Source organism: Rhinolophus sinicus, chromosome 5, assembly GCF_057876585.1.
Source record: "Rhinolophus sinicus isolate RSI-liver-muscle chromosome 5, RSI-T2T, whole genome shotgun sequence".
In the NCBI taxonomy this organism is placed as follows: Eukaryota; Metazoa; Chordata; class Mammalia; order Chiroptera; family Rhinolophidae; genus Rhinolophus; species Rhinolophus sinicus.
The window spans coordinates 36,938,363-36,962,795 of record NC_142505.1 but is presented as its reverse complement, the minus strand read 5'-3'; the positions used below and the strand labels follow the sequence as shown (position 1 = coordinate 36,962,795).

At 50.2% G+C, this 24,433-nt stretch overlaps 1 protein-coding gene across 11 annotated transcripts in view; it reads right to left on the bottom strand.

The window, feature by feature from the left end:
* Positions 1-23,002, bottom strand: part of MRAS (muscle RAS oncogene homolog) — a 54,539-nt gene extending 31,537 nt beyond the window's left edge. The window contains exons 1-2 of one of the 11 annotated variants that reach the window (XM_019747705.3): positions 22,832-22,851; positions 20,419-20,538 (exon numbers count right to left, since the gene is read on the bottom strand). The gene's annotated coding sequence lies outside the window, so the exon portion shown is untranslated. Of the gene's footprint in view, positions 1-20,364; positions 20,539-21,386; positions 21,537-22,271; positions 22,757-22,831 lie in introns of those variants that run through there. The other 10 variants (XM_019747679.3, XM_074312906.2, XM_074312905.2 and 7 more) reach the window with 10 other exon arrangements.
* Positions 23,003-24,433: the final 1,431 nt, after the last annotated feature.

The window sequence follows — 24,433 nt, the reverse complement described above, 5'->3', positions numbered from 1 at the left end:
ATATTCATGTGTTTTCCTGCCTTTTTGTGGAGTAATAAACACTCCCGATTATAGAAAGTTTTGAAAATGAAGAAATGCACAACAAAGTAACAATGTTACCCCTGGTTCCACCACCTAGAAACAATCACTATTAAAATGATTTATTCAATCATTTATTGAATACCAACTATGTGCCAGGCCTGGTCTTGGGGACACAGTACTACGAGATGCCATGTGGTCTTTAACAAGTACAGCCAAAAGTCGTGTCAAAGAAGCTTTCCCACCACTGAACTTTGCCCTATACCTGGACAGGTAAACACGAGGGCGTTAGTCTGAGCAGGGATAGGTTCTCCTTTCACATCAGCTCTGACAACTGGACTGCAGAGCGGAGAAGGATTTGAGGCTGCCTTTGCTTAAAGGGAAAGAGGGCCCCAACAGCTTAGCCACCTGAGCTCAGGGTCTCGGGGGGGCGCCAACTCTCAGAATTCTGTGATCCTGGCCCCTCAGTCTTCTTGACCTTTATTATGCACAAAGTCATGCTAGAATCTCGTGGCATCGAGTCAACTCTGTTCTAGTTGGGGAGCAGGAAGGGAAGGAGGAGGGCTAAGTTTTGTTTCGATGATGTTGAGTCCGGCTAAAGCCATAGTTCTCAGCCAGGGGCAATGCCCCCAACCCCCAAACACAGGGGTATTTGCAATGTCTGCAGGTATTTTTGGTTATCACAACCAAGTGGGTGCTACTGGCATCTAGTCAGCAGAGCCAGGGATAGTGCTAAACATCCTATAATGCACAGGACAGTCCCCAATGACAAAGAATTGTCCACCCTAACATGTCAATAGTGCCAAGGACAAGAAACCTTGAGTTAAGATGACTAGGAAGGAGCTGGAAATGTGGGGCCAGGATCCTAAAGAAAAATTGGGCCTTAAGAGGACAGATTGTGAAGAGGCAACAGCAGAGAAGTAAATAGCGACCTTTGGGGGAAACTGTCACAAAGTGACAACAAGGAGAGGCAGGCAGGGAGCATGGAAGGAGCATTTAGAAAAACAGGAGGGAAACCAGGATCTGTGATAATTATGACAGAAGCCCATAGTTACCAGAGGAAGAGGTTGACAGCATCGAATCGGAGGGGAGAGTCACTTTAAGAACAACTTCAGGGTTGTTGGCAGGGACCTAAGCTGCTAACTGTGGGTCCTGCTAGGGAGAAGCAATGTCACCTCCTGGCAGGACATTCCTGGGTAGCATGACAAATGACCCTGAGCCGAGGGGTGAAAGCTTGATCCTACTTCAGTATACTAGAAAAGGAAGAATCTATGCAAGTTGGGAGAGGGACAGGCACGGCGTATGTGTGACTGGGGAATGTAAGGTCTTGTCGTAGGGGGTGAGGAGCATTGCCCAGGAGGACACTGTCTGGTGTCCTGCGTATATCACTGCTGTGTGAGGAGCCACTGACCTCCCTGAGCCATAGTCTCCTTACCTGTCACATTAAAGGGCTGAATTTTACAGTTATTTTCAGCTCAAAAGGAGTCCTCCAGACTAGATTTCAACAGGAAGGGTGTTAGACACAAATGTGGGTTATGTGGCCACATTGATTTGCATGGGGCTGCGGGCAAGAGTCATTGCATAATCTGTTGCAGTTACTGAAGCTTGATGTTGACATTTAGGATTTCCCTGCAGTGTGGAGAAGTAAGGACTTTAATACACTGCGGGTGAAAGTGCAAATCTGTCTAAACTGGACTAAGACTACACTTGCATAAATATATCAAAATTTCAAATGGATGTACCCTCTCTCGCAGCTATACCACATGTGAAAATTTACTCTAAGGAGATATTCAGACAACTGTACAAAGATGTTAAGAAGCAAGAAAAAATGAAAATAACTTAAATGTTTGGGGAAGAGGATAGAGAAAAAGTTTATTCGCACAATGGAATACTACGCAGCCATGAAAAAGGATGTTACTCACTAACCTAGAAAGTTTACATTATGTATGAAACAAAAAGGCTGTAAAACAGCAAGTAAATATGATTGCACTTCCATGAAGTTACCCATCTATGAACCTACATGTCTAGATGTGGATCCAGGCACAGAGAGGATTAGCAGGTGGCTGTCTATAATACAGATTTCAGGGACTTTCTTGATTTTTCTATTTTCTACAACAAGCATGTATTATATTTGTATACTAGAAAAGATTAACATTAAAATATTCCCAACAAAATACAATGTTCAGGCCACCAGAAAACATGCGATTCCCTTTCCTTTGAGTGGGGATTTAAGCTCCTTTGCTGCAGGAGAGAAGGCTAGGTACCAGCTGCAGCCCCAACAACTGGTTCCACCTCGCCCTGTAAAGATGGGGATAAGCTGAGGCTTCAATGAACTGAGTTCTCTCACCTGACAGAGGTGGTGGTCCGAAGGGGCCAGAGAGGAGTCGGAGGGAAACAGAAATGGGGAGAGGAGGGTAAGGGCCAGCTCCGTCTCCCCCTTGCCTCTCAGGTCAGGGAAGCGTGGTGTCAGCTCCTCACTGCCCCTCCTTAAGCGTGGTCCTTGCCTGGGTGGACTGTGACACTGAGCCAGGATAAACACGTTTGTCTGTGAAAGAGGCTGTTTTTAAAGCTCCCTTCCATGCTCTGCTGGCAGTGACATGAATAAAAAATACTAAGTGGGTGGCAAGGTATCAGGAAGGAAAATTGTTTCTCTTGATTTTCTTCTCAAAATAAAACAAGATAAGAAATACATTAATAAACATGCTAGAGGACATGAACTGAACCTGAGTCTGTGCTCAGACCACCCAAGGCAGAATCACCCGGGCACTTGCTAAAAATTGCCCTCTGTGTGCCATGCGAGGCAGCTGGCAGGAAACGTTCAGATGAGGACCCCCTTCCTTTTACAGTGCCCTACACTCAGGGGTTGAGCCCCTGAGATACCACAAAGAGCCAACTCAGGGTTCCCTCCCGACTCAGACTCAATGGAACAAAGTTGGAATGCAGTTAACGTAAAAGTTGGACTGGGTCCCTCATGCTGAAAACCCTTCAGTGCTGCCCATCGCTGCTGGGCTCCTTCACCAGACATTCAGGGCTGTCATCACCGGCCGCTATCAGTGGCCTCTCTAGTGGTACCTGTGCTGCAGCTTCTCACACTCGGATCTCTCCCTTGAGCAGCTCTGTGTTCTCCCAGTGCGTCCTGGGCCACACTGAGTCCTCTGCTACCTCCAGGACCCACAGGAGAGCACACTCCCTTTCACAGGTCAGGCCTGGGCCCCAGAATCGCCTCCCCTGGGAGGGGCTGCCTCTACCATGGGTTTGAGCCCTGAAGTTCCTGGTTCAGAGACCACCATCACACCTAAAATCTCCTATACATTTATTATGCACAAGGGCAGAGAACGCATCTTGTCGCTAACTGTAGCACCCGAGTGCGGCACAGCACCAACACGGAGCAGATGCTTGCTGAAGGAGCTGCAAGGTCAACATTGGCACTGCTAAACCGCCGTCAGACAACTGACTAGCCACAGCACCAGCCTCACCATGCAGAGGGCTAAGGGGCACCTCTCCCAGCCAGACATTGGGACTGTATCCCTTCCTTTACTAAGTCAGACCAATCACACAGATAAGACCTTTCTGGAAGCAATTGTGAGCCCAGGAAGAAAATAAGGGGTTGCCAGGGTAGAGAGAATGAGTCCAGAAAATCTCCCAATGAGTCCAGAAAATCTCCCAATTCATAAAGGCTTTTGGCTGGATCTTCTCCTGATGGACATGTTTTCCCAGTCTTCAAACTCCCCCCAAATAATCCCTGACTAAACAATGTCTTTGTAAATGGGGAGGGCAGTCAAAATACCAGGCTAGTCTCACGTGGTGTAAAGAAAGATCGTTTTAAAGCCACCACAGGACAAAAATTGGTTGGTAGTTAGGAGCAATCTGCTCCCATTCACAACACCCCTCTCTTCTCCAGCTATTCAACTAGAAAGCCCCTTAGAGATCACTCTAGAATGTTGGTTCTTCACCACGTGGGGGTCATGGATGGCCCCTTTGAGGTGGGAGGGTGGTACAGGTGGACCTGAGGTTCTTCAAGTTTCTGGAGTCTCTTCTACTGACCAGTTGAGGGGCCTCGGACAAGTTACCAGTCACAGCCTCAGTGTCTTATTTGTAAGGTGGGGTTGGTTAGAAAATCATAATTTGCAGGATTGCCCTAAGCATAACATTTACATGAATGAAATTTGCCCAGCTTGGAGAAGGTGCTCAAATGTTTGCTCTCTGGCCTTTTTAGTGTGTGTGTGTGTGTGTGTGTGTGTGTGTGTGTGAGAGAGAGAGAGAGAGAGAGAGAGAGAGAGAGAGAGAGAGAGAGAGAGAGAGAGAGAGAGAGAGAGAGACAGAGAGAGAGAGAGAATCTGACTCCCCCATGGTGGCTCCCCTCTGAGGCTCACGAATTCTCAGCCTCCTCCCCCGCTGCCATCTCAGCTCCATTGCAGTCAGATTAAATAGGCCTGTGTGGGAACATCACCCATCATTTAGAACATTGTTTCCATGGGAAATGGCTCTGAGATTCCAGACAGCCCCCTCCACTCAGAAACCAACTTTTGGAATAGCAGCCGTTTGGCTACTGAGTGCGTGTTCCCATGGCAACCCCTGCTCTGAGAGCCCCTCCCAGTCCATGGGCAACCCAAACCCTCACTCCTCCTGGAAATTTCTTCCTAATAGGCAATATCGCTGCCTCAACAACCTTAATAATGTGTGTACAAAAATGTTATGCATCTTTAAGCCAAGAAATAAGCTTTGGGGGCTGTCTTTTGCTCCCTTTCTCTCCCCATGGTTAGCACCATCAGGCATAGTTTGAAGTTGTTCTCTGAAGGACAGATTCGCCTCCTCAAGCAGCTGGGAAATTCCATGAGGACAAGAGCCCTATCTCCTTGTGTCTCCCAGAGCCAGGCAGGGCCAAATACACGGAAGGCTCGGGGTCTGTACAGTGACTCCATACTGCCCCAGTGCAGCCTTCCACCCCCCCAGCCTCCCCTTGGGCCAAGCAGCAGGATGTGATGCCCATTCTTTTGACAGGGGCAGGGTTGACTGATGACCCCAAAATAACTTTTTCACACAGAAATTTTCAAAGTGTTTTTAGGGGTTGAGACATCCTGGGAGCAGTCTTGTGCAAAGGCCCTCTCAGTTCTTAGGGGGAACAGCCTGGAGGGGTCAGTAATAACTTTGAACTCTACAGCTAGGCAGCTCAACGTGGACTCCCTGGGTGACCTGGAGCAAGTTTTCTTAATTTCCAGGAGCCTTAGTTTCTTATCTACAAAGAGGAGAACAGGATACGCAAGAATGTATAAAGCCCCAGTAAACAAACAAACAAACTAACTAACAAAAACTGGAGGGTTCCCCAGCAAGGGCCGATTTGCACTGATATGCAAAGTAGTTGCGCTCCTGGTCTCCCTCCAGTCTGGTAGACCCCGGTGCTTTGGACCACTTACCTGCCCCGTGCACAGCCCTAAGAGCACCTGCACCTCCTAGGGCTGCCAGGATCCCAATACTGTATCAGATCTAAACGCCTAGGACAGCAGTGGGCCCTCGCAGCTCCCCCAAACAGCAGCGCTCAGTGGTTAGATCACTGAATCTGCCCCTTCCTCTCCAGGTGCCCAGTTTCTAGAGCTTCTACAGAGCTTATTTCCAAAAGAACACCCCCAAACGCTGCCCATTTTTCTAAGCAGGCACATGTGAAAGAAATGGCTTCAGCTGCAGACATTGTCAAGGGGTCCACAGGTTTCCTGGCCTCTCCATGTACCCCAAGCCCTCAGCTACCACTACTTCCTAAGCAGTGTCATACAGTCCTGGCCAGAACGCATCGTAGCAGAGCAGTCATACCCCCACCATCTAGAGGACATCTGCAGTGGATTGGTCGGACACCAAAGGTCATGCTACTGCCTTGAATTCTTTTGGTAACGAGATTTGCAGCATCACAGGACTTTTCCTTGTCATTGTGATTCCCTCATCCATAGGGCACTCTTCATCCTTGTGGCTGCTTCTGTGGCCCTGACTATGCGACCACAGATTCTCAGAGCTGGGGCAGTGGCCAACCCAGGGCCTCTCCCAAAGATGTTGCCAACTTTATTGAAGGTCTAGTTTCTACTGCTTTTTGCTTCTCTATTTCTATACTAATTATTTTAAAGATTCTCCTGAGCCCCCAGTTGAACTAAAAGTTGTCTAGGTAAATAAGGCTGGAAGAGGGGGACACATTCACCATTAATGGAGCTCTTGGGAGAGGGAAGAGACTTCCATTCACATTAAGCTGAATCAGCCCTGGGAAGCTAATCTCATCTCTATGATATCTGGGTGTGCCCAGTTCAGGGGGATGAGGACACATTGGGGGGGCGTGATCCCACCCATGTGGAGGAAATGGCTCTGCATTCCAAGAGCTGCCCTTCCCCTCTGCACAATTCCCAGAAATGGGCAGCTTCCCCAGGGCTGCTGATTTGTAGGCTGTACAGAAATGGTATGCAGTCCTGCCAGGGTCTAGGCCACGTGGCAACCCTTGGGGCTTCACTCTCCCTTCCCCACGACTTTGCTCCAGCCCTTTGTTTCACACCTTTGTTAATCCAAGCCCAACAATGTCACTGTACCACCCAACCCCTTCAGGAAGCCCCCAGTGCATTCAGCTCACTCCATTACTAAGACTAACCACCCACCCAACCATGTGCATTATTCTGTGCTGCAGAGGACCTTAAACATCATTAGGTCTAGATGGTGCGTATGTGGCATGAGTGCTACTCCTCCCACTCCCAGAGCCATAGCAGACATCACTAATCAATCACGGTCCTCTTTCCTGTCAGTCTTAGAACTCTTTTCAATGCAGCACTCTTGGCAGCCAGAACCAGGTGATTGGTCGAGAGAGGAAACTTGTTTGCCATCCCTGACCTAACCCACTACTCATCTGGTTCCTTTTAAAACCTCATACCTCGTGGCCATCTTGTTCCATGGGAAGGGCTCAGCACCTTTCGGGGTAGCCTGCCTGCTCACCTCTGGATATACCCTTTAAGGCTTCACTCTCCCCTCCTGAAGACTTTGCTCCAGCCCTTTCTCTCATACCTTTGCTAACCCAAGCCCAGCACTGTCACTACATCACTGGTTATCTCTAGAGATAACCAGGTCTTCTGTTAATACCCTTAAATAGATTGTATGACCTAAGTCTTCTGTTACTACATCAGCCCCTGCTTTTCTAACCCATCAAATCCAAACTCCTCTGCCGAGATCACACCTGGACCGCTGGCAGCAGGGCATAAATGATCAGACAGGAGTCCAGAGATCCAGGTGAATGCGAATGCTTGAAGGAAGCCAGCTGAGGGACACAACGCTCCTGGGCTGACTCACGACCCCCAAATACCACGTGTTTCCTTACATCACAACTGTTAACACTTGGGTTTTACCTGCTAGTGTGACAGTGCCTCCTGGACAGGGCCTGGAGCTTAGCCATCTCTGTATGACCCAGCACTATGAGTCCCAGAGCAGGTATGCAGAAACCACCTGGCATAAGAATTACAATAGTGATCATGTAAAAAAAAAAATAGCAACACTTAATTAATGTAAGCAATGTGTCTGATGCTATTAGAAGATTTCACCAAATCCACTCATTTAATTCTCATAACCCTATGAGATGTGACTTTGATTATCCCCATTTTACAGTTGAAGAAACTGAGACACAAAGAAGTAAAATAACTCTCCTAAGGTCACCCAGCTAGAAAGTGACAGTGCCGAGATCCGAAACCACGCAGTGTGGCTCCGGAGTCCATGGCCAGCCTGTCATGCTAGGCATCCTCTTGTGGCTGGCAGAGTGGGTAGGTGTGGAGCCGGGCCAGGCCAGGCTGCAGATCCAGGAGTGCGGGGAAGAGGTCAGCAGTGAGCCAGGGAGGCGGTGTCAGCAGGGAGGCCTCCGAGGACGAGGACGAGGACGAGGACGAGGACGAGGACAGCTGGCTGCCCCTGTGGGAGGAGCACCTGAGGAGGTCAGGGCCCAAGAGGCAAATACTAGTCGGTGGGAATAGACATGCTCCTCATCTTGACTGGGACAAAGTCTGCCAAACAGGACACAGGTGTGAGACAGCCAGGTGGCCTCCTGCCCTGAGAAGCAGGGAGGAAGCTGGGGGGATCAGGCAGCTGCCCAGCATATGGGAACACCAGGTGGCTTGGAGACCTCCATGGTCCAGCACCTGTTTGGGACCCTCTCCACTGTGCTGGTCCAGCCCCAGCCTGTGTCCTATGGTTACACACCAGCTGTTCCCTGCACAGCGTGGGGCCGGCCCCTCACCGGGAACCCCTTACCAAGGAGCCTGAGCTATGGACTACTCAAGACAGCCTGCAACCTTAGGCAAATTTACCTCTGTGCCTCGGTTGCCTCTTCTGTAAAAGTGGGGACAGTGGCAGCATTTATCTCATGGTGGTCATGAAAGGGTACATTTGCTTGGCCCTGTGTCTGCCCGGCAGCGAGTGCTCAATAAATAAACCATCATCAGCGTCTTTCCAAGTCCATCCCAAGCTCCCTCCTGAAGGAAGCCTTCCGCTTCTCCAGTGTCCTTCCTGAGTTCATACCTGCAAACTGACAGGTTCCACAGAGGGGCAGGACTCACCTCCCCCCACCTCTGTGAGAGCCTGGCTCACAGCTTCCTTGAGTGGCAGCTAGGGGCAGAAAGGAGGCAGTAACTTCATGTTTAAATTCTTATTCTCAGTCCTGGGGGCCTATCAATATTTCTCTAGGGCTGGGGCAGTCTCACCCACAGCTAAGGAGGACTTAGACAGAAATCTGCCTGCCCACTGGAAAGGTCATGCTGGTGGTCACCCTACAGGGAGGTCTAGCTTCAGGACACTCTGGGGTTCCCCAAAATGAGAGCCCTTGGGCTCCACAAAGCCTGGTAGGCTGCTGTCCTACCTGCCTCCCCATTCTGATTCAGCTGCCCCCTCAGTGCAAAGCGAGGGGGGGCTCCTGTGAGTCCCTTGTCTCCTCACAGTACCTCTTTGGGTGACTCAGGCTCAACCCTTCATAAACTAGACTCAGTGGCCCTCCAAGGGCCCGTGGCTCCCAGACCCCACTTCCCGCCTTTGTGCCTGGTACTCTTCCTCTCCCCACACCCCTAGCAGCTCAAACATCCCTTTACTCAAACCCAGGCCAAGGCCTAGCAATTCTGCTGCATGTGGCATGCCCACCCGTGGCTTGGCTCTGCTCTCGGCCTGGGCCCCCCTTCACTAGCACTGCCCTCCCCACACTCCAGCTTTATCCCCTCAATCAACCCCTGAGCACACGGCTCCTGCTGGGAAAAACACCCATGGGTGCCTGAAGCTCTCCTCACTGACATGGCACGTGGGCCCTCCTTGAGGTGCCCCCAGCACCCCACCATCTTGTGCAGACTCTGCTCCTGCTGATTCCTCGTACAACACCCTTGAGGACAGGGATGGCACCTGATTTGTCAGGGCTCCAGCCCCTGACAGGGCACTACGAAGTCTGCCAGTGAATGTTCCTGGGCTATACTCCCTTTTCTCCACCTGTGAAAACAACCCCTCTAAGGAACAGCCAGGGAGCCTTTCTTAGACCCAGCCTCCCAACCTGATCCCTCCATCCTGGCCCTCTCCTATCTCGAGGGGCTTCCTCTCCGAGCCACCTTGTTGTCAGCTGTATGGAGCGCCGACCCGACCAGGTGGCAGGTGGAGTGCAGCCAGAGTACTCTGCAGCCATCATTCCATGTGACTCCACATGGCCACCTCCCCAAAGAGGCATTGTTTAGCCCGGCAGCAGCGATGAGGAACCCTGAGGCCACAGGAGCTCTGTGGCTTGTGCAAGGCCACACATCTTTCTACAAGTGACCACAGAGCTCCTAGCTCGGCCATGTGGCCACTCTGCCTCTTCTCGGATTGTGCCCCTCTTCTTCTCCCCCCAACTCTAGGAGCTGGGAGCTATTTCATCACCACATTTCCAGTGCTAGGGTGGGGCAGAGGGACTGAGGACTGGACCTCGTCTTCTCTATCTCGGGATCCCACCCGAGTCCTGGCACAACGTTCTGTAGGACACACTCCAAGTGTCTGCTATCTGCATTTCCAAAGCGCAGGGTTCACCCTTGGGAGCCGGCCAGGAGCCTGGCTTGGGTGGCGGGTAGGGCAGAGGTGGTGTGGGCCACATAGAGCCCAGAGGACTGGGGTAGCGGCCCTCCTAAGGGAGGTACCATGGGAGGAGTCCCACTAGACACACATGGGCGCCAGCCCAGCAGGAGGAGCGGGTGACAACGAAGAGCTCCTGCCCTGCCCTCACACCCCCCAATACTGAGTCCCCTGCAGCTCCCTGACCATCTCTGCCTTCTGGGCGGGGGACACCACCCCCCACCCCCAGAGTCTCCTCACGGCAGCAAGGAAACTTCTCATGCTATATTTCTCCCAAGTGGGGGGGGGTGGACTTAACCAAAACGCCACCTCACAGGGTGTCCCTCAAGGCTGCCCCAGCCCAGAGCTTCCTGTGCCATGGACTCCAAGGCCTCCCAGCGGTCCCCTTTGGTAAGCAGCCCAGGAGAAGGGCAGAGGGAGGGGACAGAGAGCGGAGAGAAAGCCTGGGTGCCAGGGGCAGGCATCCCTCAGCATCACGGGCCCCTGCTTGTCAGATGGATGTTTCTTGTCAGGGCTGACTACGGCTCAACGCTAGCCCTCCGAGAACTGGCTGACCAACACCTCAACTGCTTTACGCTGCAGCAGCAGCAAGAGGGGTTCAGGAAACAAATGGACATCCTGAACTCACGTGTTGGCAGAGGCCAGGTCGATAAACGACAGAAGGGGGCAGGGACAGGCAATAGGGAAAGGTGAGGCCTGTGGCCAATAGGAGACTGCTGTTACCCTCACCAGCTGACAGCTGCAACAGAAGCGTATCTGAAACAAGATTGCCAGATAGACTAAATGTTCAAAGGTAGCCAGAAATCTGAATTTTTATGTGAAACTGATTTTTTTAATGTTGGCTGCCAATTTAAAAATTGTACACACTATATGCTAAACAAAGGCACCTACCACCACCTCCGGCCACCTGGGTCATGCTTCTTAGCATGCACACCCAGTGGTGTGGCCACTCCAAGGCAGAGCACTCTGCACTGCCTGGGCTTGGGCTGGCTTTGGCCACAGTAAAGTGTGGTGAGATTAAAGGAAGTGGGAATGACACTGGGGAGGAGCAGCAGCGGGGGTTACCCGCCCTGAGGGACACTTCCAGTCCAGCAGCCGGGACGGGGTGGGCTCAGTCCACTCCAGGAGTGCGTCAGAACCCAGAGGCCGGGGGAGATGGAGGACAGAAAGGCACATTCAAAACTGACGGTTGCTTTAATTTGTTTCCATCATTTATATTCAAATTGTTAAACACCATTAATGAAGAACGTGACAATTTTTATGTTTAACCCAAAGTGAGAAGAAACAGGGTCTAGGCTCTACCCTGAAGTGAGGACAGCCAAGCCAATCTCCATTTTAGAAGAGTAACCGGACTTAGAGAGCTGAGCAGGAGCAAAATAAGAGGGAAACTTCCTGAAAACGAGGCAGGCATGGTAATGAGTGGGCTGAGGGGGTGTGGGAGTTTTCTCACAAAGGCTGGGAGGCAGTGTCAGGAGGAGGGAGGCTCTGGCTGCTGGAGGTGGGGAGGGAAGACTTCTCAGGGACCCTTCTAAGCTCTGGATTTTAAGCCCATTAAGCTCTCTCCCCAAGCTCTAAACAGCTGCTGCATTTTTCCCTGCCCTCCTAAGTAGCCTGGCCAGGCTGGGTGGCTAGCCCTAGAGGGCAGAGGGCGGCAAAGGGCAGAGCTGGCAGACCAGCTCCATTCCTAAGGGGTAGGACCCATCCAGAAGCCACTATTAGGGGGGGGGCTGGGGGTAGCAGCCTCCCACCCTCATTTTTCTACAAACAGCACTTTTGTAAAAAGTCATGAATCAAAGCATTTGCCCCCTCTGCTGGGTTTGTGACCTTAGGCATATTGCTCAACCCATCTGTGCTTCAGTTTTCTTACCTGTTAATAACAGTATCCACCTCACAGGATTGTTATAAGGACAGAATGAGCTAATATACGCAAGCACTTAGAACAGTGCCTGGCACTTGAAGTGTTTGCTATTATTATATTATTATCATGTCAGTATGTTGTAGGAAGTCTTGCCAGTGGCCCCCTCCACCAAACTAGCCAGAAGGGTGGCTGGGGCTCCAACGAGCTGTTTTCCAGGTTGTCCCAAAGCGCTCAGGGCAGAGGGAGGAGGAGGAGGTGAGTGCTCCCTTTGAATCACTTTGTACAGTTGTATCTACACGGAGACCCCAGCCGCTCAGCTGCACTGAAGTATTACTGCTGGGTTACCCCAGGGTTCAACGAGGAAGTTATGACGACTAGAGGAATGATCACAACCCATAATCTGTTCTGGCTTGTTTCAGGGGTGCAGAGAAAGGGGTGCAGAGCTACACCCCACCCTATAGCCCATCTGACGTGGACCATCACTGGGTGGTAAAGCAGGAGGCAGAGAGATGTCAGGAACATGGAAATGCATCTGACAGCCTCAGTTCTGAATCCTGCTTGTGCTGCAGCCACTTACTAGCTGTGTGACCTTGGAAAAACTATAAACCTCTCTGGGCAACACTACTGTTGGTGGATGGTAACAGCAACCAGCTGGAGGAAGAATCAGGCTGAGTCCTGTGGCCAGGGCTGATCATTATAATACCAGTGTATTAAGTCCAGACGCTGTGCTTTACATCTACTTCCCTCGCCACCCCCATCACCCCACACCAGACGACGTGAGATTACTGTTAGACTCTTCCAAAACACCCAGCTGTCTGTCTTGACAGTACTTTGCATGCTGGAACTCAGTTGCCTAATTGTTATGATGTAATGTGTCATCCCAACTAAACTGGCAGCTCCAGGAGGGCAGGGCCCGTCCTCTGTTTTCGTCTACACTGTATCTCCGATCTCTAGCATGTGCCTTGCACAAAGGAGGTGCTCGATAAATATTTGTTGATTTACATCAGTTCTAATCCTCACAGCTACTCTGCAAAATGTTCTGACCGGAAGGAAAAAAAAATATTAACACTTGGGTTTGCTCTAGTCATTGGGAAAAAAGGCCACCTCAAGAATTTGATCTGGCCATACTAATGATAGTGATAATCCCGGAGCTCCGACTAGTTCTTCCTGCATGGAAAGGTGTTGGACTAGGGTATATAATTCTTGTTTAGACAAGCTCTTAGGCGGCCGTTTTCAGATGTAAAAAGGTAGGTCCACAGCCTCGTCTACAATAAATGTCGTTATTGCTCTGCAATCAAAAGTAATGGAAAGTTGGAGTTTTCCGAAGTTCTGGGGGAAAGTGTCCAGGAGAATTGGCCCCTGAAAAATGGCAGTAAACTACACTTGAAGAAACAGACAGCCAGGGAGAAATTCTCCAAGGGCATGAGCAGGCAAGAAGTTGTCTGAATAGTTTTAACTTCTGCCGTGTTCTGAGCAATGGGTAAGCCCCTTTCTTATAAGGTCTTGGTGAAAGCCTGTTCTATACAACAGGCTGGCTTCGTGAGGCTTAGGAAATGAGGAAAAGACTACTGTACGCATGCAAAGTGTGGCAGCTGAGCCCGACCAGAGGCCACGGGCCAGCGGGCACACTCCCTACTCCGAAATCCCCAGAAATACTGCAGATGGGAAGGGTTTTCAATGATGCATGGGTAATTTTTAAAGAAAAATAAATGATATACTCAGAGATTTTCTACAAGAAGAGATCCTTTGGGGAGAATGAAGAAACATTGCGGGGAACACCTCCCCATTTCTACATATGTGGGATGAGGGCCCGACCCCATATAACTGGACTAGAGCAAAAAGAGAGACAGGGTGGCGGGGCCATCTGCATGACAGCAGCACTGTTCCATTATAAACATGGCAAACACGCAGTGGGGGACTCGCCCAGGGTCACACAGATAACAGGAAGGGGGCAGAAACTGGCCCATGCCCACTCTCCTGAGGAAGGAAGGAAGACTGAGCGCTCCCCCAGCTCCACTGGCTGCCAGTTCTGCAGTCCTGCTAGTGGGCGCAGACCCCTGCCGGAGACCTTGCCTGGGGCCGTCTCCTTCCACACAGAGGCCCTCCCAGCCCTCCGCCCAGCTTTCCTATTCATTCACACCAACCCAAAATAGAAAAAAATCCCTGTTCAATGCTTTATTAGAATGGTTATTTTGTTGAAGTGCCAAGTGACCTGCTCCTGCTCCCCCTTTCCATCCCTCCAGCTGTCCCCAGTTTGAGTCCAGAAGTAAAACAAAGGCTTTGTTCCTTTATTTTGATTTCCTCCGTAAAATCTCAAACATGCAGGAAACACCCACCCAGGCCCAGAGAAGTGGACTCAAGCCTCTGTCCACTGCGGGCGGCTGGGGTCGGGGGTCAGGGAATGGTGGTGGACGGGAAGGCTCTGATGCCAGCTGACATTAGCCCCTGGGAGTGCTACCAGGGCACCTGGGGCCTGGCTTCCTTAGCAGGAAAAGAAGGGCTTGGGTGTGAGGAGAGTGTGAAGAGCACAGGGCCTTTGTAGCTCTGGGGCCCAAGAGATCCCAACCTGAGGAATGTGGGTGTGGCGGGACGGCTGAGAAGACAGAGTTCATACAAATTATTTTCTCATATATGCCCCAAGGCTTGGCGACAGTGGTTCCACCCTTTTCCATCATCTCCGGTTACAATAAAGCAGGCATTGAAAGAACATGATAGAGGCTATTTTGGGCTGCTGAGCCTACTTATGAGAGAATGGTACCCCAAGAAGGATGGGTTTGCCTCTTTGTCCTCCTTTGGACCTCATTTCCAGTGGAATGAAAATATAAAGGGGTAAATATGTGGGTAATCTAAAAGGGGGGAGTTTTCAAAACGGAGTTTTGAAATTCGAAAGCACAAAAAGAAAAAAGAAAAACCCTAAAACTAATTAAAAGTAATTTTGTTTTTGAAATGAATACATAATGCTTTAGGGAGACAAGAAACTGTCTCTAAGATCTCCCAAAATGGTCGGCACTTAAGGGGTGAGTGGGCCTCCCCAAATCCACCCCCCTTTCAGCAACCTCCACACAGCTCCATATACCTAGAAGTACTTTTACGGAGGTCTGACAATTTAGTTCGAGAACTTGTTGCAATGATGTTACTAACCTTTTTTTATATCAGAGGTATTATTCATTATGAATTTGTACCAACTGGACAAAGAGTTAACCAAGTTTACTATTTGGAAGTGCTGAAAAGGCTGCGTGAAAAAGTTAGATGAAAACGACCTGAACTTTTCACCAACAATTCGTGGCTCTTGCATCACAACAATGCACCAGCTCACATGGCACTGTCTGTGAGGGAGCTTTAGCCAGTAAACAAATAACTATATTGGAACACCCCCCCCCTACTCACCTGATCTGGCCCCCAGTGACTTCTTAACTTACGTGAAGACAAAAGAAATATTGAAAAGAAGGCATTTTGATGACATTCAGGACATCAAGGGTAATACAACGACAGCTCTGCTGGCCATTCCAGAAAAAGAGTTCCAAAATTGCTTTGAAGTGTGGACTAGGTGCTGGCATCAGTGCATAGCGCCCCAAGGGGAGTACTTCAAAGGTGACTATAGTGATATTCAGCAATGAGGTATGTAGCACTTTTTCTAGGATGAGTTCGCGAACTTAATTGTCAGACCTTGTACTTTTAATATGGGCAGCCTAACACACAGTATGTATAGCCGATACTTTTAAAATTAGAACATTTTTTTTAAAAGTGGGCCTACAGCATCATTTCGCATAAAAAGATTTGCGGGGGGGTGCACTTTGGAGGAGGCACTCTATTCTGTTTCACTGACCTGTTTATTCCTATGACGGAGTGACACTACAATTCTTCCAGTTTTGTGTTTCAATATCTGTGTGTTTTAATATCTAGTAGGACTAGTCCCTTCTCCTTACTCATTAACGGGTCTACAAGTAAGGGAGTAAAATGCTCAAAGTTGATTTGGTCATATTTCATTTTGGTCGATTTTAGGATGAATTTAGAGAGGGCAAAATTAGAGATGGCTCTTGTATCATGACAATACACCAGCTCAGTGCACTAGAGATAGCGAAACAATTGCAATGCTACTGCCGTATTCTAAGTGAGAGATGTTAAGACTGGAGCCAATGAAGCCATGTTAGAAATAATGGGAGGAGTTTAAGAAGAAATAACCCAAACCATCAGGATCTGGAAAACAAAAAAGTGGGCCAATAAATGTAACATATATGTGTATAATCAAATTGGAACTGGTTTTATAATATGTTTAACTGCCTTCACTGGTACAGCTTCTCATCGCTCCCATGGCGAGACAAACCCTAACCAAGCAGGTTCTCCTGAGGTCTGCAGGCTCCCAGCCCTCGCTGGCTTTGCAGCATCTCCGTCAGAGTGAGGGAAAGCGACACAGGCAGTGCCGATGTTTGTTGGCAACTCGGGGACAGAAAACATTTCAACTCATTCTCCCTACCTAAGAGGAATTGGGGACCACCTCGGGTCCCCATGTTCTATTATGAAACTCATTTAAATCTTTGCCCCCAGTTGTACATGACTCCCTGAAAATGGGATCTGCCTGGGTGTGGAAGGCTTCTCCAGAGTGTTTGAATCTTTTCCGCCCAGCTTTTAAAAGCACTACTTGGCTACTGTTCTAATTCAAGCCCCAGCTCCAGGCAAGAGGGATGGTGTCAGGTTCCAGCTGGAGAGTCAGTCAGGGGGTGCAGAGGAGAAGGCTGCGAAGAGTTGGGTGAGAAACCATCATGGAGCACTCCACCTCTGCAGCTGGAGAGCTGCCTCTCTCCCCCACACCCCCACCCCCAACTGGGGACCAAGCACCTGGAAGTTCTTTCTGGGAAAGCTGAGTAAAGGGATAGCTAGAAAGGCAAAGTTAGAGATTAGCAAGGTTCTACATTGTACTGTAGTCTTCTTTCCTTTAAAGGAGTTCTATACTTTAGAAAATGTTATTTGTTAAAGATCGTGTAAGATGAACTGCTTAACAAATTGTCATCTAATTATAAAAAGAAAATCGTGGCTTTTTTCTCTCTCTTTTCCAAATATATACATCTACCATTTAAATGACAGTTCAGTTGGGGCAGCTGTGACTAAATTATGCTCTGGAGCCGGGCCCACAAGGATCAAGGCAGATGTTTTTAGATGCTGAATCAACTGTTTTGAAAAGGGTTAAATCCCAAAGTGCATATTCGTCCTGCTCTCTGGTAGTTTCTCCCCAGTGTGGTCATAGGCAGCAAAAGGATCTATCAACAACCTGGATGGACACCTACGTGGCATTTCCATTGAATTAGCTGGGGACATTAGCTGAAAGAGCCAATGCATGGAAAGTCAGGAGCAAAGCTCCAAAAGTCTACCACAGGCTGAGGACAGGCCCAGACCAAGCGGGTCTCAGGATGAGGGATACGTGCCAGGAAAGGATCAAATGCAAACAAAATGGTTGTATCTGTTCATTTTGGGTAATGGGTACATAGTGTTTGTTATATTATCCCTTATATTTTTCCTTTTCAAAATTAAAAAAGGTACCATGTGCACAAATGATTTAGGGGTTCATTGCTGACTGTAAGATTAAGAGAGTCTGTGAAAACCATGCCATCTAGGCTCTCGGCCTCTCTGCCAACCAGCTGCTTCTGCACCCCTGTGGTTTCTGCTGCCTCCTAACGTCCCTGTGCACGCGCTGCCCTAGCTCCTGTCCTCGAGGCCTTTGCTCCAATGCAGCTCTCATGTGTGGTCATGTCCCCGCAGTACATGTCCCATGAGCACCAGGAGAGACGAGATGGGTCATTTTTGGTCATCCAGTTCTGGGAGCAGTGCAGTGACAGGAGGATGTGCTCCGGGAGCAGGCAGACCTTGGTCAGGTTGTTTCTCAGACTAGGGCTATGGTGGTCTATGTAACCTCCCTGAGACTCAGTTCCCATATCTGCAAAAGGCGAACAGCAAAATTGTTGAGAGGTTTAGAGATGGTGAATATAGAGTGGCTAGCCCACAAGGCTTTGCTGAAGGAAAGACGGAAGGGAGGGAGGGAGAGAGAGGGAAAGGCTGCCGGACACACAGAGAGGCTGTCCTTAAAAGCATGCCATTTGAGGAGCAGTTGAAGAAAAGTAGAGCTGCTCAAGCCTGAGAGAAGCATGACGGTCAAAGGTTCATGTGGGCAGATCCAGTAGACAGCGTAAGGGGAGAAAGGAAAGAACTCTGCAAGGATGAGAATCCCCAAATGGAGTAGACTGCCTTGAGGGGCAGCAATCTTCCCATCTCTAGAAGGGTCCAGCTGAAGCCTCACAGGCTGCAAGGAAGGGACTCCCCTATTGAAAGTGTCTCAGCCTTCCCTTCAGGAGTCACTTAAAAATCTTTCTTTAGCCTTAGTCTGAGCTAAATACCCATTAAAAAACAAAACAAAAAAACAAACAAAAAAACACAGATTTGGTGTGATGCCTGCATTTTTTATAATACCTATAAACAGGTATATAACTAATAAACTAAAGGATGCTATATGGGTCCCACCTAAAATTGTCTCCCTCGCCACTATGAGAAATGTGTTCTATTAGGTCTGAATCCAAACTACACAGGCTCCAGGGGCCCCTCTGGGGCTCTGATTCTGTTATCTGAAGGGCGCTTGAATGTTGATAATGCTCTTCATTTGTGTAACCCTTTCTGGTTTCCTAGGCATGTTCTCATCTGTGTATTTCATCTAATCCCCATGACAAGCCTGAGGGCGGGGCAGAGAAGTCCCAGCTGGTGCCTGGGCCCCTGCAGCACAGGACCCATCCAAGGGCCGGTAGATAGTCACAGAGGACCGGAATCAGAGCTCCGAGCTCCGAGCTGCCTCCTCGCCACCCCATCCTCCTTCATTCTACCACTACACGCTGCACAGCCAAATCCTCTCCTGGTACTCTCAAAAACCTCATTAGCAATATAATCCACATGTAAATCAAGATGTTTTATCCATCTCGGTGGCCGGATGCCAGGCTCTCTTGATGAGCATATGCCCCTGTGAGACTCAGGATGTCACCTCAGCAACCAGTAAAGACCCACATTGTCATTTGGCCTTTGGCCATCAACAGGCCCCACGAGTAAAGCTACCAAGAATACTAAACTGACAATGACAGGGACATTAAGACGCTAAATACACATTGCTACTTCATGACCCCTACAAGATGGGTGGCTTCAGAAAGCTGCCTTGGGTCACGCAAACATCTAAAAGGGGAAAGGGCTCAGTGGTGGGGGCAAGCAAGGAGAGCCAGGGGGTGGAGTCCCTGGGCATAGGCAGGACAATCTCATCACACGCAGCAGGAATGCTACCTAACAGACTGGAAATGGGCACCAAGGGATGCATGGCAGGCACCAAGCAGTGCACGTGGCTGTCATCTTGGCCTGCCTGAAGCATGAGGTAGCAGCAGCATTGCCCTCTTAGTCAGAGTTCCATAAGACACCGCCGCTGCCTGACTGCATAGACTTCAACACAGGTTGAGAACTGACAACCGTCCCACTCTATTTTCATTCCTGACATCTGTCTCTAAAACGATGACATGCTGGCCTAGTGGGCAGAGCGACACAATAGGTCCCAGGTAAATAGTGAAGTAATGTGGCTTAGACCAGGGGATCTAACCTGGGCTCCAGGACCCGTTTTCAGAGATCCATGAATCCCTGGAATGTATGCCCAATTTTGTAGCACCAAGCAACTTTTCTCTGGGCATCTTATTGGCATATTAAAAAGGCTGTGACCCAAGAAGGTAAAATCCATTGCTCTGCAAGCTCAGCTACCTGTCCCATGCAAGAACTTGCTGTAAGTGGCACTAGTATCCCATCCGAGTGTGCAGAGACCTCACATGAGCTGAGAGCATCTTTGGGAGATCTAAACTCTGTTCAGTCCACCATTACTTGGGCTTTGTCATTTGTAGTCAAAAGCATCCCCACTGATCCAGTACCATAGGGCCCAGGGGCATAACCCAATACTACGAGGGTTAACAAAGCCTCAGAGTCCACCAACAAAATTCCCCTCAAAGCCTGAATTCTCTGCTCAGCCTCTAGACACTGGGCACCTGCCAGATGCCCCGGGACACACAGGGAGCTCACTCAGCTCCTTTTTCTCATCCCCAGACAAAGGTAACTAACTGTACCTTACGGCCAGCTGGATGCCTGCCCTGGGCCTGGCAGACACAGAGCTTCTGGAACTCAGTGCACACCCTCTGACACTTGAGAACATCCCAGCTTTGCAGAAGAATGTGTTCCCACTTAGTTCACATGAGTATGGTTTGTATAAATGACACAACGCTCACAAGCAGGTATGTTTTCAATCACTTGCAGGGAGGCATACTCCCTTTGGGGCATTTCATGGGTAGAACAATGATTATACCAGATGTGAAATATAAAATGGAGGTCACATTTCCCTGAGAACTCACTCAATCCCGCAGGCTGGTCAACAGGCAGTTCCGACTGATGTTAGAGCCACTCACCCCAGGAGCTAGTTCAGTTCGTCAGAGCCCAGCGGTTCTCCCTGGTTCCAGGTGATCAATCAAGCTCAGGAACCAACCCCAGGGATAACTGACTTGTCGGTTTATAAGCAGCTCAGATAACTGAAAGCATGAAATACCTGTGGTTAGAGCTAATAATAAAAGTTATACCTGTCACAAATATGTCTTGTGTAGGTGAAAACATGAGTAGTGGAAAAATACAAATTGCCTTACCCAGGAGCAAAGCTGGCAACCTTGGAAGGCTGCTGCTTGCCTCAGCAGGGCTCAGCAGAGGGCCTTGACTCCCCTTCTCCATAAGGAAATGTTGAGGCCACTATGGGGAGGGGCAGTTTCCACCAGAGCACCCAGCTTACTCAACACCCCCTCTACCCCAGAAAGGCTGGCAGACCCTGCAGCCTTGAAAACCCAGGAGCGTCCAAGCCCCGTGCCTCTTGCCCTGGCAGAAAAAGGACAAACTACACTATAAACCACAGAGAGAGAATCTAACTGGCCGCTGGGCAGTGAGAACAGACCCAAGGGTGAAAACCATGGCCTGAAACATTTTCAACCCGTCAGCAGGGACATGCGATTTACAGGAAATTAGGAGATTTATAAAACGTTAGCCAGCTCAAGTTTCCTCCCCCAGAAGAGAAGCAGGAGAAACTCTAAGAACTGTCTCAGTAAAGTGCTTTGTTCACAGCGAAGTCTCTGACACGTGTCACTTATTAATACTAACAGCTCACCACCCCACACTTCAACCCACCAGTGAATGTTAATAGAGCAAAAGCCTAACACAGGCTGCACCGGGAACCTTCAAGCCCAGGACAGCCCAACCCTCTCAAGAGGGGCCTGAACAGCTAGCTACATGGTCTAAAGCAGGTCTCTAGGATTTCCAGCATATTACTGACCCTTTCAGCCCCAGGCCCCACCTGCATATGGGGAAAATAAGAAAACCTTTGAAGGAGTCTTGCCAAATGATGAGCAAGCACATCCAAGTCTGCTCCTTGTAAGCCCTGTTGGCTTTTGTTATTACAGTGGAGCTTCAGGGTTTTTAAAGTCAGGTTTCCTTATTACTTCTGTTGGCAGGAAGGTCATCTTTTGAGGCCACAATTCCGAGCCTTACCAGTCACCCTCTCTTGCCAGGTCCAGGACAGTTGAGTTCTGGAGGGGCAAGAACCATTCTAGCCCAAGGAGGTTAGATACCAGCAGGGGCTCATGGGGGAAAGAGGGGCAAGCCCAGAGCTCCGTGACCAGGACCTCAATGAAGTGGCCCTTCTCCACCTCTCCTGACTCAGCTTTGTCCCCCACAGCCAGCACAGACCTCCATCCTAGCCAGAGTCCAACTGGGTGTCCAGTGGCCACGCTCCGTCTGGCATCACCTCCTCTAGGAGGCCTTCCCTGACTTTCCACGTTGTCTGCTCCCACAACCTGAGCTGCCTCGGAGCAGGAGTTGGCACTGTACCCCATACACACGGTGAGCGCCCCAACCAAGTCGGGTCACTGAATGAAAACCGGGCCCTTGTCGTGACCAGAGCCCTGAGCCTCGGGGCAGTGAAGGGTTGTTTATGAAGCAGGCTGTTTTTTGTTATTCAACTGAATTTGACAACTCCCCCGGCGGAGTTCTGAGCTTGTTAACGCCATTTTAAAAGGAGAGAAAGCACCCCCCCTCCCCGAGTTAGGCTGCCCACCTCCCCGCGGGTCCTCGCCCGGGCAGACAAGGAACCCAAGGGCGGTTATCACAACAGGGGCTTTTTGGGCGGTGGGCAGGCCCTCCCTACTGGAGTCTCGGTCGTGGCCGATTTCACAATCGCACACCGTTATGCCGGAGCCTGCTGCGGGGGCAAAAGGCCACTCACCGCCAGTTCCAGAGCGCATTCCGCTAGAAGCGCGGCCGGGCCGGGGGCGGCCACACCTCCGGCCCCGGAACAAAGCGCCAGCCTGGGCGGGGGGCAGCGCGGCCAGGCCTCTTCCCCTCTCCTCCCGTCCTGTCCTCTGCTGCCGCGATCACTCACCGCGCGCTGCAGCCCGGTCTGGGCTCTGGCCCTCAGGCCGCCTCCTCCATGCTCGCGCCGGACTGACGGCTCCCGGCCCGCGGGCCCGCCGGTCGCTCTGGCCCGTCCCCACCCCGGCGCCTCCTTAAAGCGGCCGCGCAGCCCGCGCGCGCCGGGAGTGCCCGACGCGCGGCGCATTCCTTATATTGCAACAGCGCCTGCTAAAAATAGAGCGCTGCGGGGGCGCGGGAGGAGGCCGGCCCCACGCCGCGACTCCCCCCCGCCCCTGCCTGCACCCCGGCTCCAGCACGCGGCACGCAGAGTCCCAGTCACCCGCTCCGAGTCTCCCAAGCGGGCAGGGCGTGTGAGCCCAGCCAGGGAACAGGGCTGGCGCCGCTGCCTCCCCCGCGGCCCCGAGCACTTACCCGGGTCCGACCCGTGGCGCCCTGGAGCTGGCTTTAAGGTGGACGCAGAATGGGAATTTACCCCGGCCGCTTTAAGAGCCTCTGTGCTCCAACCTTTAAATCGCCGTTTGGCCTGGCCAACTTCTGAGCCTCCGGACGCCTCCCCAGTCCTAAGCGTTTGGGAATAGCCACCTTAATCACGTTCCCTTAGAATCCTGGGACGTGTTTCTTCCTAGATCCTGCCTCCAGAGTCGCTTCCCCAAGCCCTCTTGCTGCACCATTCCTGGGCCCAAATTTCGTTCAGATGGATGCAATCGGGACACGCGACACTCACGCTCCATTTCATTGTTTTAGTTCCGCTAACTACTCCATTGGCGTCATTTTTTCCTTTTTTAAAAATAGAGATATAATTCACATACCATAAAATTCCACATTAGGGTATACAATTCAGTGGTTTTTAGTGTATTCACTAATTTGTGCAACCCTCACCATTATCTAATCCCAGAGTATTTTCATAACCTGCCCTCCCCCCCAAATGTACCCATTTGTCGTGACTCCTCCTTCCCATCTTCCCCACAGCCTCTGGAAACCACTAATCTACTTTCTGTCTATGGCTCTACCTGTTCAGGACGTTTCATACAAATGGAATCACACAGCATGCAGTCTTTTGTGACCAGCGTCTTACATTTTGCACAATGTTTTCAAGGTTTATCCATGTTGCAGCACTTCACTCCTTTTCATGACTGAATAATATTCCATTGCATGTGTGCAGCACATTTTGTTTATCCATTCATCAGCAGGTAGACAGGTTGTTTGTACTTTTTTTGGTATTATGAATAAAACTGCTAAGAACATTTATGCACAGTCTTTGTATGAACATGTTTTCATTTCCCTTGGATATCTACTTAGGAGTAGAATTGTGGGTCCTATGCTAACTATGTTTAACATTTTGAGGATCCCAAAACTGTTTTCCAAAGTGGCTGCATGGTGTTACATTCTCACCAACAATGTATGAGAGTTCCAGCGTCTCCACATTTTCACCAACTCTTGTTATTGTCTGTCATTTTTTATTATAGCCATTCTAGTGGGGGGTGAAGTGGTATCTCACTGTAGTTTTGATTAGCACTGTCATTTTTGAGGATGTTCTTTTTGTGGGTGAACCTCAATGATGGCTTGGAACCAGCTTTACATATCCAGGGAACTCATCCCTTATCATTTTGAGAGCTTCACCCTCCACCCCAGGCCTAAGGGAACCTTACTGCCCCGAGTCCTTCATGCCAGGCGAGGGCTCCCAATTTGATGCAGGTTTCGATGGGCATCCCAAGCAGCCATGCAGCCATTTGCTGAGAGCTGTTGTGCCCTTTGCATCTCTAGGTCCACCTGCTACTCTGAAGGTCCCATGGACCCCAAGAGTCCATGGCAGGGGGAGTGGATTTGATGTCACCTTGGTAGGGAGTAAAAGAACTGATTGAGGACAGGGCTTGAGGGGCAGATGTTCATCCAGACTGGCTGAGTCTTGCTGTGGAATCTGCCTCTTCCTTAGGGGAGGTGGGCAGGGCTCTGTGTGTCTGGTTGTCTGTCAGCCCCTCGGGGACTCCCCGCATCAGGAGACATCCTGTCCTG